The sequence below is a fragment of the Balearica regulorum genome, chromosome 28 (assembly GCF_011004875.1).
Source record: "Balearica regulorum gibbericeps isolate bBalReg1 chromosome 28, bBalReg1.pri, whole genome shotgun sequence".
In the NCBI taxonomy this organism is placed as follows: domain Eukaryota; kingdom Metazoa; phylum Chordata; class Aves; order Gruiformes; family Gruidae; genus Balearica; species Balearica regulorum.
The window spans coordinates 1,018,074-1,030,946 of NC_046211.1; the positions used below are offsets into that span (position 1 = coordinate 1,018,074).

General features: G+C 52.5%; 1 protein-coding gene across 1 annotated transcript in view; it reads right to left on the reverse strand.

Moving 5' to 3' along the window:
- The window catches only part of OTUD7B (OTU deubiquitinase 7B), a 30,743-nt gene extending 21,465 nt beyond the window's left edge, over positions 1 to 9,278 (reverse strand). The window contains exon 1 of the mRNA XM_075737043.1: positions 9,120 to 9,278. The gene's annotated coding sequence lies outside the window, so the exon portion shown is untranslated. The remainder of the gene's footprint in view (positions 1 to 9,119) is intronic.
- Between the last annotated feature and the right edge of the window lie 3,595 nt (positions 9,279 to 12,873).

Genomic DNA, 12,873 nt, shown 5'->3' on the forward strand with positions numbered 1-12,873 from the left:
TTTCTTTGCATAGCAGCTGAGTTACGTCCTTCCAGCTCGCTCCCCTTGGGGGTTGTTCTGCCGCTTCGTTATCTCCTTCTATCCTTTACCTTTTCTCTCCCGGCTGCTCAGATCTCATCGTTAAACCTCAGAGCTGGTGGGAGGTTGAACGCTTTGACGACATGGCGAAGATTATTCATCTCCTCGCAGCTTGCTACGAGAAGCTGCCCTCCGCTAGAAACCGTAGAGCGTTAAATCCACGGAAGACTTTCATCCCAACTAATTTCGGTCAAGCGTTTTGGAACCGTAAGAGTTTATTAGCCGCTCTTTCGCTGATGGATTTTGCGGCTTCCCAGACGTTTCGACGCGCTTTGGTGAAAAACCCGGCAAACCCCAGGGGGGGAAAAAACCCCCCAAACCCAAACCCCAACTCAAAGCCAAAGCGAAAGGCGGCATGGGGAAACTAAATTTAAAATACACGCAGAACAAGCCAAAGAAGGTAGAAGAGTCCAAAGAGGAAAAGCTCGACAGAAAACAAACCTTCTCCCGGCGTCGGCGGCAGCACCGGCGGCTCAGATGGAGATTTCCACTGAGCCTGTACCGAGCGAGCCCCAGCCCGCTGACGATAGTGTCAATATTGTCTTTGAACTGCGCGTGACTCCTCGGGTTTGAAACCGCAATGTCATCGACTGTCAAGAATCCTCCGAGCCCAACGCCTCTCCAGCCGTGACGCAAGCGCCAAACTATGCGGGTGAAACGCGAGGGACCGGAGCCAGAGTCCTTGCCGCTTGCTTCTGGTGCCTCCTGATTCAAAAAAACCCAAACCCCTACGTCCGAGGCAAACACTGGCATCCTCCAGCTCTTGGTATTACGCGTTTCCTCAGAAACTGCCGTATCACCGTCCAGATAAAGTCGGAGTTTCAGAGGTTTGACCTTTCTCCTCCCTCGTCCCAAGTCCCCCGTCCCTGTCATACGTCCCCGATCTCTCGCCAAGTGCCATAAAGACAAGAAATCAGGTAACAGCTCAGCGCCGTTCATGCGGAACCCACGTTCACCCGATTTTCCATTCTCCTTTTCCTTTAGGAACACACACGGTTTAAATACGGGCTCTGGACATCGCTATCGGCGGGCCACCAGCGGCGCCTTCGGCACGGCTGCAATCTCGGCTATCCCAAAACCCGCTCGTTTTTAGGGACGCTCGTATCTCCAGGAACGTCTTACATCTCCATCGGCCATGTCGCGCAGCCATGGGATAATGTCAGCACTCCCAAACCTCTGGGAATCCACGTATTTTAGGAGCAGCTTGGCGTAACGTCGCGCACGGGTTGCCCTCGACGATGGGGAAATCATCGGGAATCTTGTTGCAAAAGCATCTCCCTCCCAACGCAATTCTCCGAGATAGAAACGGCTTCATTATGATGAGCAAAAATAAAACAACCCCCCAAAAAAACCCACCTACCCCATCGAGATGTCACAATATTTAGTTAGCTAATGCTTGTAAAATGCTATAAAAAACTTAATTAAGCCTCGCCCTTATGAGACACTGGAAGGATTCGCAGGCTTGTTTCGGAGGATGGAGACGGACGAGCGCTAGGCAGCAAAAAACACGGGCTTGGGAAGAGTTTCCACGTCCCAGCCGGGGCATCACTGGAGGATTCATAAATAATCCTGGGAAAAAACCCCAAAACCAGCAAGTGCATTCGCCTCGTAGTCAGAGACAAAGAGCCAGGCCAGTATTTTAAACGTTCATCTGCAAAACAGCATGGCGCTCAAATCTCATAAATAAAAACCTCGTTACGTGCAGGACTGGGGATTCTTGTGTGCCCGATCACCAGCTACGGGACCAAACCCCCTCCAGGACCGACCTCCTCCGGTTCTGCTATCACAGCTTATAAAAGCGATTTAAAAGCTGATCAGGTCGGGCGGAAAGGCGTGGATTTACTGCTGCCCGCAGTCACTTCTCCACGATAAGGCAGGGGTTTATGAGGCGAGAACCGCTCGGCACCGAGATCCTGCTGTCCCCCGGCATCGGTCACGGTCCCCGGCGGCGAGAGCGACTCGGGCTGCTAATTAATGTAATTTAAAAACCCGCCGTTGCCCGAAGGGAGGGCTCAGACCAAACGCTCTCCGGGGAGATCTGCGGGAATAACCACCTCTGGCAGCGGGGCACGGCGGAACTTCCACCCCGGAGAGCAGCAAGGACGTCCCGTCCCGCTCCTCCGTGCGGACAAGCTCCTAAATAAGCCTGGATTTAAATCCGCCAGAATTAGTTGATTGCATCTCCGAAGGCTGCGTTCAGAAGTGTATTAATGCAGTTTTAACTGCTCTTCTCCCCTCGATTTTTAAAGAGCAAACGAGGGAACTCAAGGCATAACACCTTTCTGAATGGACCGGGCTTAAATAAATCTGTTATTAGCAAATTACTCTCCACCTTGGGACGTTTCTAAAGCCATGAGGTGTTGGCTTCAATCAACACAAGACGAGAAGAGGAACGGTGCCCCGCCGGACCCGGAGGTGTTTTGCAGAACTGCCAGTAAATGGTTTCAGGTTGATTCACCGGCTTTGGGTGGGTTTTGGGGTTTTTTTTTTGTTTTGTTTTGTTTTTTTTCTATTGTCCTGTCCAGAAAGGATGACTGAGTTCATTGCTGCTGGAAATACTTCACCCCACTTTGCTGTCGTGCCTGAACACGCTGTCGTACTTGCGGAGCGTGGTCCTCTACGAGCTGCGGAAGGAGCAAGCCATCGGCATCCGCTAACGAAGGAGATGACTCGACGTGAGAAAACCTTTTTTTAACAAACAATACGAGGTTTTATACCTGGACTAAACCTCGCGGTCACCTTACGGTGACGTACCGAGCTCTGCTTCCAAAAAACTCTTCCCACGTTTCTGCTTGGCATCACACCAGCTGCTTTATCAGTCGCGTGCAAATCCGAGAGGAAAGCCCAGAAAATGCAAATTTACAACCCTAAGCTCAACATCCCCGATAAGAACCTTCTGGGTTCCAAATATTTAGGAGCCGTCACCGTTCTGCTTGCTTTTACAATAAGACTGCCCTGGTTTTTGAAAGCAAATCTTATCAAAGCCGGCCACATTGCGTGAAATCTTCAGGTCTGGCGCAAACGCAGGTTGAATCAAAAAAAAGAAATGAAACTTGGTATTTATTTGCTGCTGCTTTTTTTTTTTTAGTGAGTCTCAAAAAAAGCTGCTTGGCCAGCGGCATGCTCACAAACCCCCAAGTCCCAGCTCGCATCAAGACCTAAAGTCAAGCCCAGATCACCGGTGCAGGACCGGGCTCTCGGAGGTGCCTTAAGCGGGTCTTAATCCCAGACTAAAACTGAAGCAGGTGTCCTCCTTCAGCCCTGGGGCATCCGTTTCCTGCTCGCTCGAGGCAGCAGGACACAGCAACCAAAACTATATTAGGAAACTTTACAGTTTCAGCCCAAGGAAAACGTTTCCTTTTGCGTCAAAAGCTCATGTGCAAACTCTGTTTTTATACTCGAATAGCTTTTAAGTCAACATCACAAGAGACACCAGCAACCAAAGAGGGACTTTCATCTTCAAGTGCATTTAAATACTCCCTTTGCACCGCATATATTCTGATTTTTAAATAGAGTTTGGGCTGGGTAGGTGCGTTTCTCAGCTTAGTTACTTAAAAAAAAAACCCAAATCTCTCTTTTTTTTTTTTAAGATTTGGGCACAAGACGTCACAGCGCGGGGGGGGGGCAGGCAGCCCGTGAGCCGGTGTACGTTTGCTAACGAGGAGCACGATGAAGAAAGGGTGGACCAGGTGGGACCGGACTAGACCATCCCGGCGGATGCTTAAGAGGCGGAAGCCAATGAATCCACGTAATAAATTCATACCATGGGTGGTTTTAATCCGCGAGAAAACACCAGTAACACAGACTTACCCCCACGACACTCGAAATTTTGCTAGCTGTCCACCCACGGATGACATACAGGATTTTATCAGTTTACCTATAGGTTTCTCTGTTACTTCTGCCCGGGGATTTTTAGCAATATATCAATGCGCTCTTCCCCTCCACAGCTCGCACCGGGGCCTGAGCACGGCGATGTTTCCGATGGAGCAATGCAACGGCGAGATTACAGCGAGCCGTGAGTCACGCCTAGCTCTGAACTATAACAAGCTCGATCCTTACACAAACAGTATTTCTTGCTCGGTCACCACACCCATAAAAACCAGAGAGTGAAAGGCCGTGCATCCCGAAGCACCGTAAGGATGCCTCCACCTATCGCTAACGCGAAGCTTCATCCTTTCAGGCGACACACGCTGAGAAAAGCCGGGTTTAGTTAGTCTCTACGCGAGCCTGTAAAACCTTCCTAACAGAAACGGAGCAAGATTAAAACACTTAATACCAAACGCCCGTCTAAACCAAGATTAAAGTCAGAAAAAATACACCGAAACAAAGCGACCCGCAGCTCCCGCGCTTCCAACATCTTCTCCACGGGATAATACGAGACAAAAATTAATTTGCCCGGTTTTGGTACGAGCTCACCAGAGGCAAAGCCGGAGAGGCGCAGAGCATCTCGGTCCTCCGCTGCAGTTTGCAGAATCTGGAGGACCCGCGTTCCCTGCCCTAACTCGATCAGGCAAATTAAAAGAGACCGAGGGAAGAAATAAAAAGGAAGGAAGGAAAACCAGTTCAAGGTACCTTGGCTTCATCACTTGTGTCTTCCAGGGTATGATGGAGAAAAAGAAAAAAAGAAATCAAAATCATCAAGCGCACTTAACGAAATAAGCATTTCACCGGAAACGAATACAAGCCGCAGAACAGGAAAGATGGATTATTAGTTCCAGTATCGTAATTTTCAGGGGCTTTAATTTTCTTATTCTGTTAAGATTTCAATCACGTTGAGAACATGTACTTCAGAAAAAGAAAAAAACCAAAATAATTAATATATTTTTAAGGGCTACTGCCAAAACTAAGCACTAAACATGATCCGGAACTCCCGTATCGTAGGCAGCTTTCACTACATTTAAAAAGATATTTCCAGAAATATTTTAGGAGCGTAAAACTCTGACATCTCTTCCCCAGATTCACCACGTGATTTATTTTCCTTCTGACAAGGGTGGGAACACCGGGGTCCCAGAAACACAAAGCCAACACATGACCTTGACCTCCACCACATCCCAGTCTGGACAAGACGATCTCCAAGCTGAATCCTCTGAAGCCCTCGGGTACCTTCGGACGAGAATCAAGGCAGGAGATGCCAAAATCCAGGAGAAATCTACTTTTACCGGACCCAGCTCGAAGCTTTTTACTTCGCAAAGCTCCACCCGAAGGAAGAGACGGGCGAGCCTTCGGTGCCGGGAGCTGAGCTCTTTATTTAAGGAGCCTTATCAGAATAACTACGAGCAAAATAAGCTACTCACGGGGCTCGGCTCCAAACCAGCAAGATCTGAAGGTCCTCGAGGGAGTTTCCTCACTTTTTCCTCCTTCCTGCAATCTCGGGGCGCTGCCTCCATCCCAGCCCGCATCCCTGACCCGACGCCGGCAGGTTACCTAACGCACGCGAGAACAGCCAAAACACAGAGCCGGGATTAGTGATGCCGTGCTAAACCTGACCTAAAACCTTGATTATAGCCGTTAAGCTCCGACTAGGTGCTGTATGAGACAGGGTACAGACCGCGTAGCTCTTGCTTCGTCGAAAAAAAAAATCACACTGGCAGATCATCAGCAAATCTTCGTTACCAAAACCCAACAAAATAAGTTATTTCTGGTGCAAAAGGAAGGCATGAGCAAACCTGCGAGCTCGCCAACGCCTTCAGCCCAAAGAAACGGCGCCGTGGATGCCAAAAGGAAACCGGGGGGGAAAAAAAAAGAGGAATATTTGCAGGTAGATGCAATGGGGAGCCCGTGCTGAGGGTGATGTAGCACCGAGGTCGCAAAGCTTCAGCGTCTCGTGCTTGGTACGAGCAGCTCTTAACGAGATTTACCGCCTCGTGAAACCCTCGCCTCAAAAGCCTCCTGCAGATTTTTTGGGACGATCCGGGCTGCTTCAGGACAGCGCACCGTCCCCACAAATGGAGGTTTTTCAGCAGGGAAAAGCTTAACAGCTTTTTCAGCGTTCTTAAAAATACTCTGTCGCTGAAGAGTTGAAACATGAGAAAAGCAGCAGTTAAGCAAGAACCACAGTGGAAGTTTATAAAAACGTGACCGTTTTCACGTGCTTTTAAACAAAAAAACCCTTTACCCTATTTTCCAGAGCTCTGACCACCTGCTTCCCTTCGCTCTGCAAACAACCATACTGATTTCAACACCCAGATTATTCTAAAACTTGAGTTGAAGAACACGTTGGCAGCGGCACAGGGACGAAGCCTCCAAGCCGTACAAGAGCCAGCAAAGTCTCCAACACAAACGCAGCAGCTTCGTTAGATCCGAGCCCTTACTCACACCGTCGTCGTCGCTCTTTTTGTCATTTCCTCACTCTTACTTATCAATTCCTCTTTCGAGGGGGTTCATGCTTTTCAGGATAAATTACAAACCTCAACTTTCCAGTTCAAAAAAAGTTCCCAAAGGCAAAACAACGGCTCAAACCCTGACACGGATCACTAACACGTTAAAAGAAAGCATCGTTGTTACGGCGCAATAATTAGTAAGGATGATTATTGAGCGTGCAAGGTCTAATTTTCATCCGACGGCGGCAGGAATAGAAGGTGAAGAAATGATTGCACAAAGCAGAGTTTCATAAAACTGTCCTTCCTTACGCCGCGGCTCGATAGAGCCGTTGAATCGTTCGACGAGGGCAGCGGCACCCGCTCTAACGACGTTCTCAAGAGCAGCATTATACTCCCAAGAATTATAGTAATTATATAACGACCCATCTTCGGCTCTTTTCCCTTTTTAGCCAACTACGAGGTGCGTATCTAAAATAAACAGGGTTTTCTCAGCGGCTACATGCAAGGAAATTCAGTTTGAGATGAATTCACCTGCTTAAATTGGGCTGCGACTATTTTCAGCGCAAAGCCTGGTTTTGCAAGAGCCCAGCGCTTGCTGTCCTCGCCGGCCTCCCGGGGGGATGCTCGTAAATCAGCATCCCCGCAAATCAGGCCACAGCAGATTTTACCATCGTTTTCTCCCCGTAATATTTTGATCCAGCCCTCTTCCTGCCAAGTAAATCTATTTTTCTGTCATTTGAAGAGGTGAGTTTACAGGTGAAACTAAAGCGCTTGTTGGGATACGGGGCAAATGAGTGTTTCCCCCCCCAACCCAAAAAAAAGACACGGCGCAGACAAGCTGCTGCACAGCGGCTTCGCAAATCTGTTTTCCATCCAGAATATCCCTCGTATTTCCTGGGAAAAAGTTGTTTTTCGTCGCTACGCCAGGGTAATGACTGGCCATCAGCAGAAAGGAGCTCGGCGCCTCCAGTCCCTGCAGGTTAAATCTGCGATGTCATTGCGCCAACTGTTTATTTTCCTTTTCCACCTACTTTAAACAGCAGCTTTTGTTCTACTGAAACTATTAATCCAAGTCTTTAAAATGAACACCGTGAGGCTTTTTTATTGTTATTTTAAACCCCCTGAAGAAAAGAAGTGCCAAAGAAAAGATTGCCGGGATGCTTTAAAGTCCGACAGAGCAGCCTGCTCTCCTCCTGCGACACAAGGAGTTTGCCCGCTCTCTACATCACAGCGCGCAGAGACTTCGCCTGCGGCGTACGAACTGGAAACGCGCAGCAGAGTCAGGAAAAAGAAATCGGACGTTGTCAGCGATCCGACGTGGAGAATTCCAGCCACCGAGTTTGATTTTTCCAGCTTTGCCGACAATAACATCTTTCTCAGCCCCGCAATTCAAAGTTAAAATCAGCCCGTCTACGGCGCAGCGCCGGCGTTAGCCCATTTTACAGACGGGTAAGCGGAGAGGCGTCGCGGCAGGCACGAGCCGTGCTCTCCCCGGGGTAACAGGGAGCCATCGCCGCCTCCTGGGAGGATCCGTCCCGTTACGGCTCCTTGCGCAAGCGACTCCCACGACACAGCGTCGGTGCAAAGACGTTTCCCTTAAGCATGGGATTGTCAGAGATGCTCGAGCCGGTGAGTCACCGCCAGGCTCCTCGCCCACAAGGAAAGCATACGGAGTCCACGGCTCGGCAAACGAGGCAACCTGTAATTAGCCGGACAAGAAACTCCCTTTCCTCCCGAGATTAAGACGGTTAAAGTCTTTAAGAGTTGTTTTTTAAGCTCGTGTCTCACCGCGGCACGGCCGAGCGACCTGAGTACGGCCTCAGCCCCGACGGTTACGCACAGATCAGCACGCTAACGCCCGGCGCTGTTAAACGGGCACGTTAAAAAAAAAAAAATTAAAAAAAAATAAAAAAAGAAAGAAAGAGAGCGGCTTTTCACCACGGCGAAGCCCTCGGCAGGAGGACGGAGGCTGGCAGCAGCGTTCGCTCCAGTTCGAGCCCAGAACGCGGGATTTTAAAAGCCGTACGGATTTCCAGGGTGCGAACGGCAAATCCTATTTGGTTCACGCCGGAGGAAAAAGTAACCGGATTACAATTATTTGGTCCAAACAACACCGCAAGGGAGAGGATTTAATAACCCACCGCCCCCTCCTCGCCCACCCTTAGACCCGGTTTAGTTTACACCCGGTTCGGGCACCGGACGGAGCGACCCGTCGCTCCGGTTGCAAAGCCGGGCTTATCCTCCCCTCCCCGGGGATTTAGTCCAGCCTAAATTCTGGAGACCGGCCCCACGGTGCCAGGGGAACCTCCGCTCCGGTGGCCGCCTCAGCAGAAGGGACGCTCCGGGGCTGGGGGCAGCGGGGGCCGGAGCGGAGGGGCCGCGGCCCGAGGACTCTTCACCGGACGGGAACGGGAACGGGGCGGCCACGGCCGCGGGTGGGAGCTCGCCCGGCCCCGCCGCCTCCCCCCGCCGGCCTGAGGCGGCCGTAGCGGGAACCCGCCGTGCCCCGGCCGCCGAACCGGGAGCTCCTGGGGCCCAACCGGGGCCGGGCGATACCCAGGCCCAGCCCCGGGCCCTGCGGCCGCCCGGGAACCCCGCCGCTCCCTGAGGCAGCACCGTGACCCCAGCGGGACCCGAGGCCGCCGCCGCCGCCGCCCCAGGCCCGGCCCCGCCGCAAACTTTCCCGAACCCGAGCCCACGGCGACACCGGACGGGCCTTACCTGTGCGCGGCTCCATGGCGCTCCGGACCGGACCCGTCCGCCGAGGCCGCGGTCCCGGAGGGGCGGGGAGGCGGGAGGGGAGCGCGGGCCGCCACCGCCACCGCCCGGAACGCCGCGCCGCCCCCGTTCCCGCCCGGAACGCTTTGGCGGGCGCACGCGGCCACCCGGCCCCGCCCCGCCGGGCCGGGCTGAACCAATGGCGGCGTCGAAACGGTCCCGCCCCTTCCCTCGGCCGTGCCAGGGCGCCTGCGCGGGGGCAGGAAGGGGAAGAGCGCCCCCTGGGGTTGGGGGGGGTTGTACCTGTCCGTGGGGCCTGGACCGGTCTGTGGGGCCTGGACCTCTGAGTGGGGCCTGGACCGGTCTGTGGGGCCTGGACCTGTCCGTGGGGCCTGGACCGGTCCGTGGGGCCTGGACCTCTGAGTGGGGCCTGGACCTGGCCATGAGGTCTGTATTCCCAGTGTGAGGCCCGGACCCTTGCGTGGGGCCGGAACCCATCTGTGGGGCATGGACCCTTGCATGGGCCTGGACCCCTCCATGGGGTCTGTACCCCCAGTGTGGGGCCTGAACCCCTGTGTGGGGCTTGTAGCCCTTTGTGGGGCCTGTGTGGGGCCAGTAACCCCAGCATGGGGCAAGTACCCCCCTCCATGGGGCCAGTAAACTCCACCATGGGGCCAATAAACCCCAGCATGGGGCCAGTAACCCCCAGCATGGGACTGTGCCCCCCAGAATCCCACAGGCCGAGGGGAAGGTGCCAGCTGGGCAAGGAAAAGCCGCCTCTCTCTCCGCCTCACGGCACAGGGGGACAATGCTGAGTGGGCCGGCCGGCACCGGGACCTGCTGGGACAGCCGCGTCCACCCGGCCAAGCGCTTGGCATTCCCCCCACCGTGGGCGAGGTGGCACGCTGAAAATGTCCCCTGGCGCTGCCACTCGCGTTATTTCTCAGAGCCAGGGAGGACGCGGCCTTGCAAAACCAAACCGGAGGTTTTGGCGGACAGCGTGGGGGACACTCGTGGTGCTGCGGGGTGTCGGGACATGCTGGGAAGTCCCGGCACAGCTCCCGCGGGCAACCGCCGCTGGTCAGGTGTATTTGTTGCTCTGGTCCATCTCTCAGCCCTTTCGCTGCACAAACACGTTTCCCTCGAGAACGGTGGGGAAAGGGCCCCGTGCCGGGGCGGCAGCGGCAGCAGCCGGGGGCTGCTCGGGTCGGTGGCGGTCGGAGGCAAACCCCCAGGGCGGTCGGAGCGGCCCGGGGCCCATCATGCGCGGTGTTCAGCTGATCCCAGCGCTGAATCGCGGCTTTTGTTCTCCATCAGCAACCTAGCGTTGTTTATATCTCACACAAAAGGATTGTTTATCGTGTCAGGGGCAGAGAAAAGTCCAGTAAAGAAAGAACCGTCTGTGCCGCAGAGTCCCGACCTCCCCAGAGTCTTTTTTTTTTTGGTTTTTTTTATCCCTTCCCCACTGCAGTGTTTGTTCAGAAATCTTTCGGGGTGGCCCCGATTTCCAAGCAATCGATAGCGATGGGATGGTGAGCGGTCCCCACTGCCCGTGTTGGGCAGGTTTCGTGTCATCCTCCTCCCGTGCTGCTGGCATTAGCCGTCTCTTTCCAGCTGCCTGGAGCAACTGGAAGGGGTCAGCGAGGCGGGCGCAGTGTTAAAGTTAAATCTTGCCTCTTTTCTGCCGGTTCTAGTTTAAACCATTCCCACAACTGGGAGAAATGGTTTTGTCAATGAATTTGTATGAGGCGTCCGCATCCTTCGCTGGTAACACGGCGATGGTGACGGTGACAGCCGTCCCCCGTGACCCAGCTGCTCCCAGTCCGACCCACGGCCACTCTGCAGCTCCTCAGCTCTCTCCTGGGCCTGGTTCTCGTCGGCATTAGCCGTTTTATGAGTTCAACGCAATTTTTTTATGTCCTCGGCATCCCTTCCTCATTTCTCCCTTTGTATCTTCCTATCTCATACAGATGGGCAAGGGCGTTCTTCTTGCTCCCTGGCTGGGACGTCAACCCCGATTTCATCCAGAATTTGGCAATTTTGTGATCACATCACAGTGATTCGGAGCCTGCGGTGAAACAGCCTTGTCCCGGGATCCTGTGAGACATCTGGGAATTGTGACGCAGCTGAGGGGCGACCAGCTGAGCTACAAACGCTTCTCCAACCATTTTGGGGCTGATTTAAGGTCATTTGGGGCGCTGCCCTGGCGCTGTGTCTTAAAAACGCCTTCCGCACCAGTCCTCATCCTCGGCAAGGAGACGGCAACGGCAGAGGAGCAGGCCCTCGGTCTCAGCCTCTTCGTTGGACTTGAACAGGAAAAGAGCAGCAGGCTAAACTCCCCACATACCTCAAATCGCTCTCAAATAAAGAAGGGAAATAGAAAAAAATTATGCTGAAGAAGAGAGTACCAGCTCCGGGAGGGAAATAAAGAGGGAAGGCATCAACCAAGTCAGCTGAAGACCCCTTTTTTCACTCAGTTTTTGTGATGCGAGCGGAGCATCGCATGGTTAGTTTAGCTGGATCCTTGTCAGAAACGGTGCAAGAGGGGGGACGAGACACGGGAAAGGCAGGGCTGGCGAGAGGCAGTCAGAGCGTCCATGTCTGGCTCTGCATGCCCCGGAGTTATCACCTTGTCTTTGGAAAATCCCAAAGGAGAAGGAAATCTGAGACGCTCGTGGGTCTGTTTGGATACGTTTGGCTCACCCGTGAACTGTTAAACTTGATTTTGTGACAGCTGGGTTGGACTGTGTGGCTTTTAATGCTTTGGAAATTAAAAAAAAAAAAAAAAAATTGTAAACCAAATTAAAATCTCATAAAACCATGAAACCCCAAGTCAGACTTATCGCACTATATTGGATATTACTGTCCCGTCTTTTTCCTTTCTTCTGAAGCTTTGGGAGCTGGTTGTCAGCAGAACGAACGCCCAACGGAGCACGGGGCGTTCAGACTGTTCAAATGTCCTTACAGCGTGACACACCAGCACCATTACAGCGCTTTACATCACGGATACGAAGGAAGATTAAAGCGCCATCTCGACCGAGTGCGATGACTCGCCTGGATTTGCTAGGGGACGTTAGGATAAATAAAAGTGCCGTAAAGAGGATCAGGGATTGGAGGAGAGGGGGATAAAGACGGAGGAGCAGATGGCGAGCATTGCCAAGACACCGAAGAAGCGGGTGAGGCTCTTGGGAGCCCAGGGCCACTGCTGTCCGAGTTTTGTATAGAAAATTCTTTCACCGGTGAAGAGAAATGCCAAGGAAGGACAGAGATTGCAGACACAAAGTCTTTTCAGCTTAACTTGGGCTCGACCAGTTTGGTCGAGACCAACTGGACTGATTTGCGAAGAAGGTATTTGAAGGCCTCAGCTAGCAGGGTGATGAAAGAGCTTTTCTTGCCTTAAAACTCACTCAACTTTTGCAAAACACCTTCTGGAGTGGCCAATTAACTCAACATAACTGACATATATATGCGGTTTCCAAAAGAAAGCGGATGAGGTTCTGGATCCGAAAGGACCTTTCCTTGTTTATTTGCTATTTCTTTTTTTCTCTTGTCACTGTTAAAAGGGGAAGCACAATAAGATTATGAAAAAATAATGAGGTGAAGGAAACCATTCCACATAATGAAGTGTGTTCGTTTTCTGAGGCCAACAGGAAACCACAAGACTTACTGGAGGCCGGCTCAATAGATGCAGAAATTGTTCCCAAGGCAGTTAAATGGAGTTACTTGTATTTACTAATGAGAGATAATTGAGTAGGAA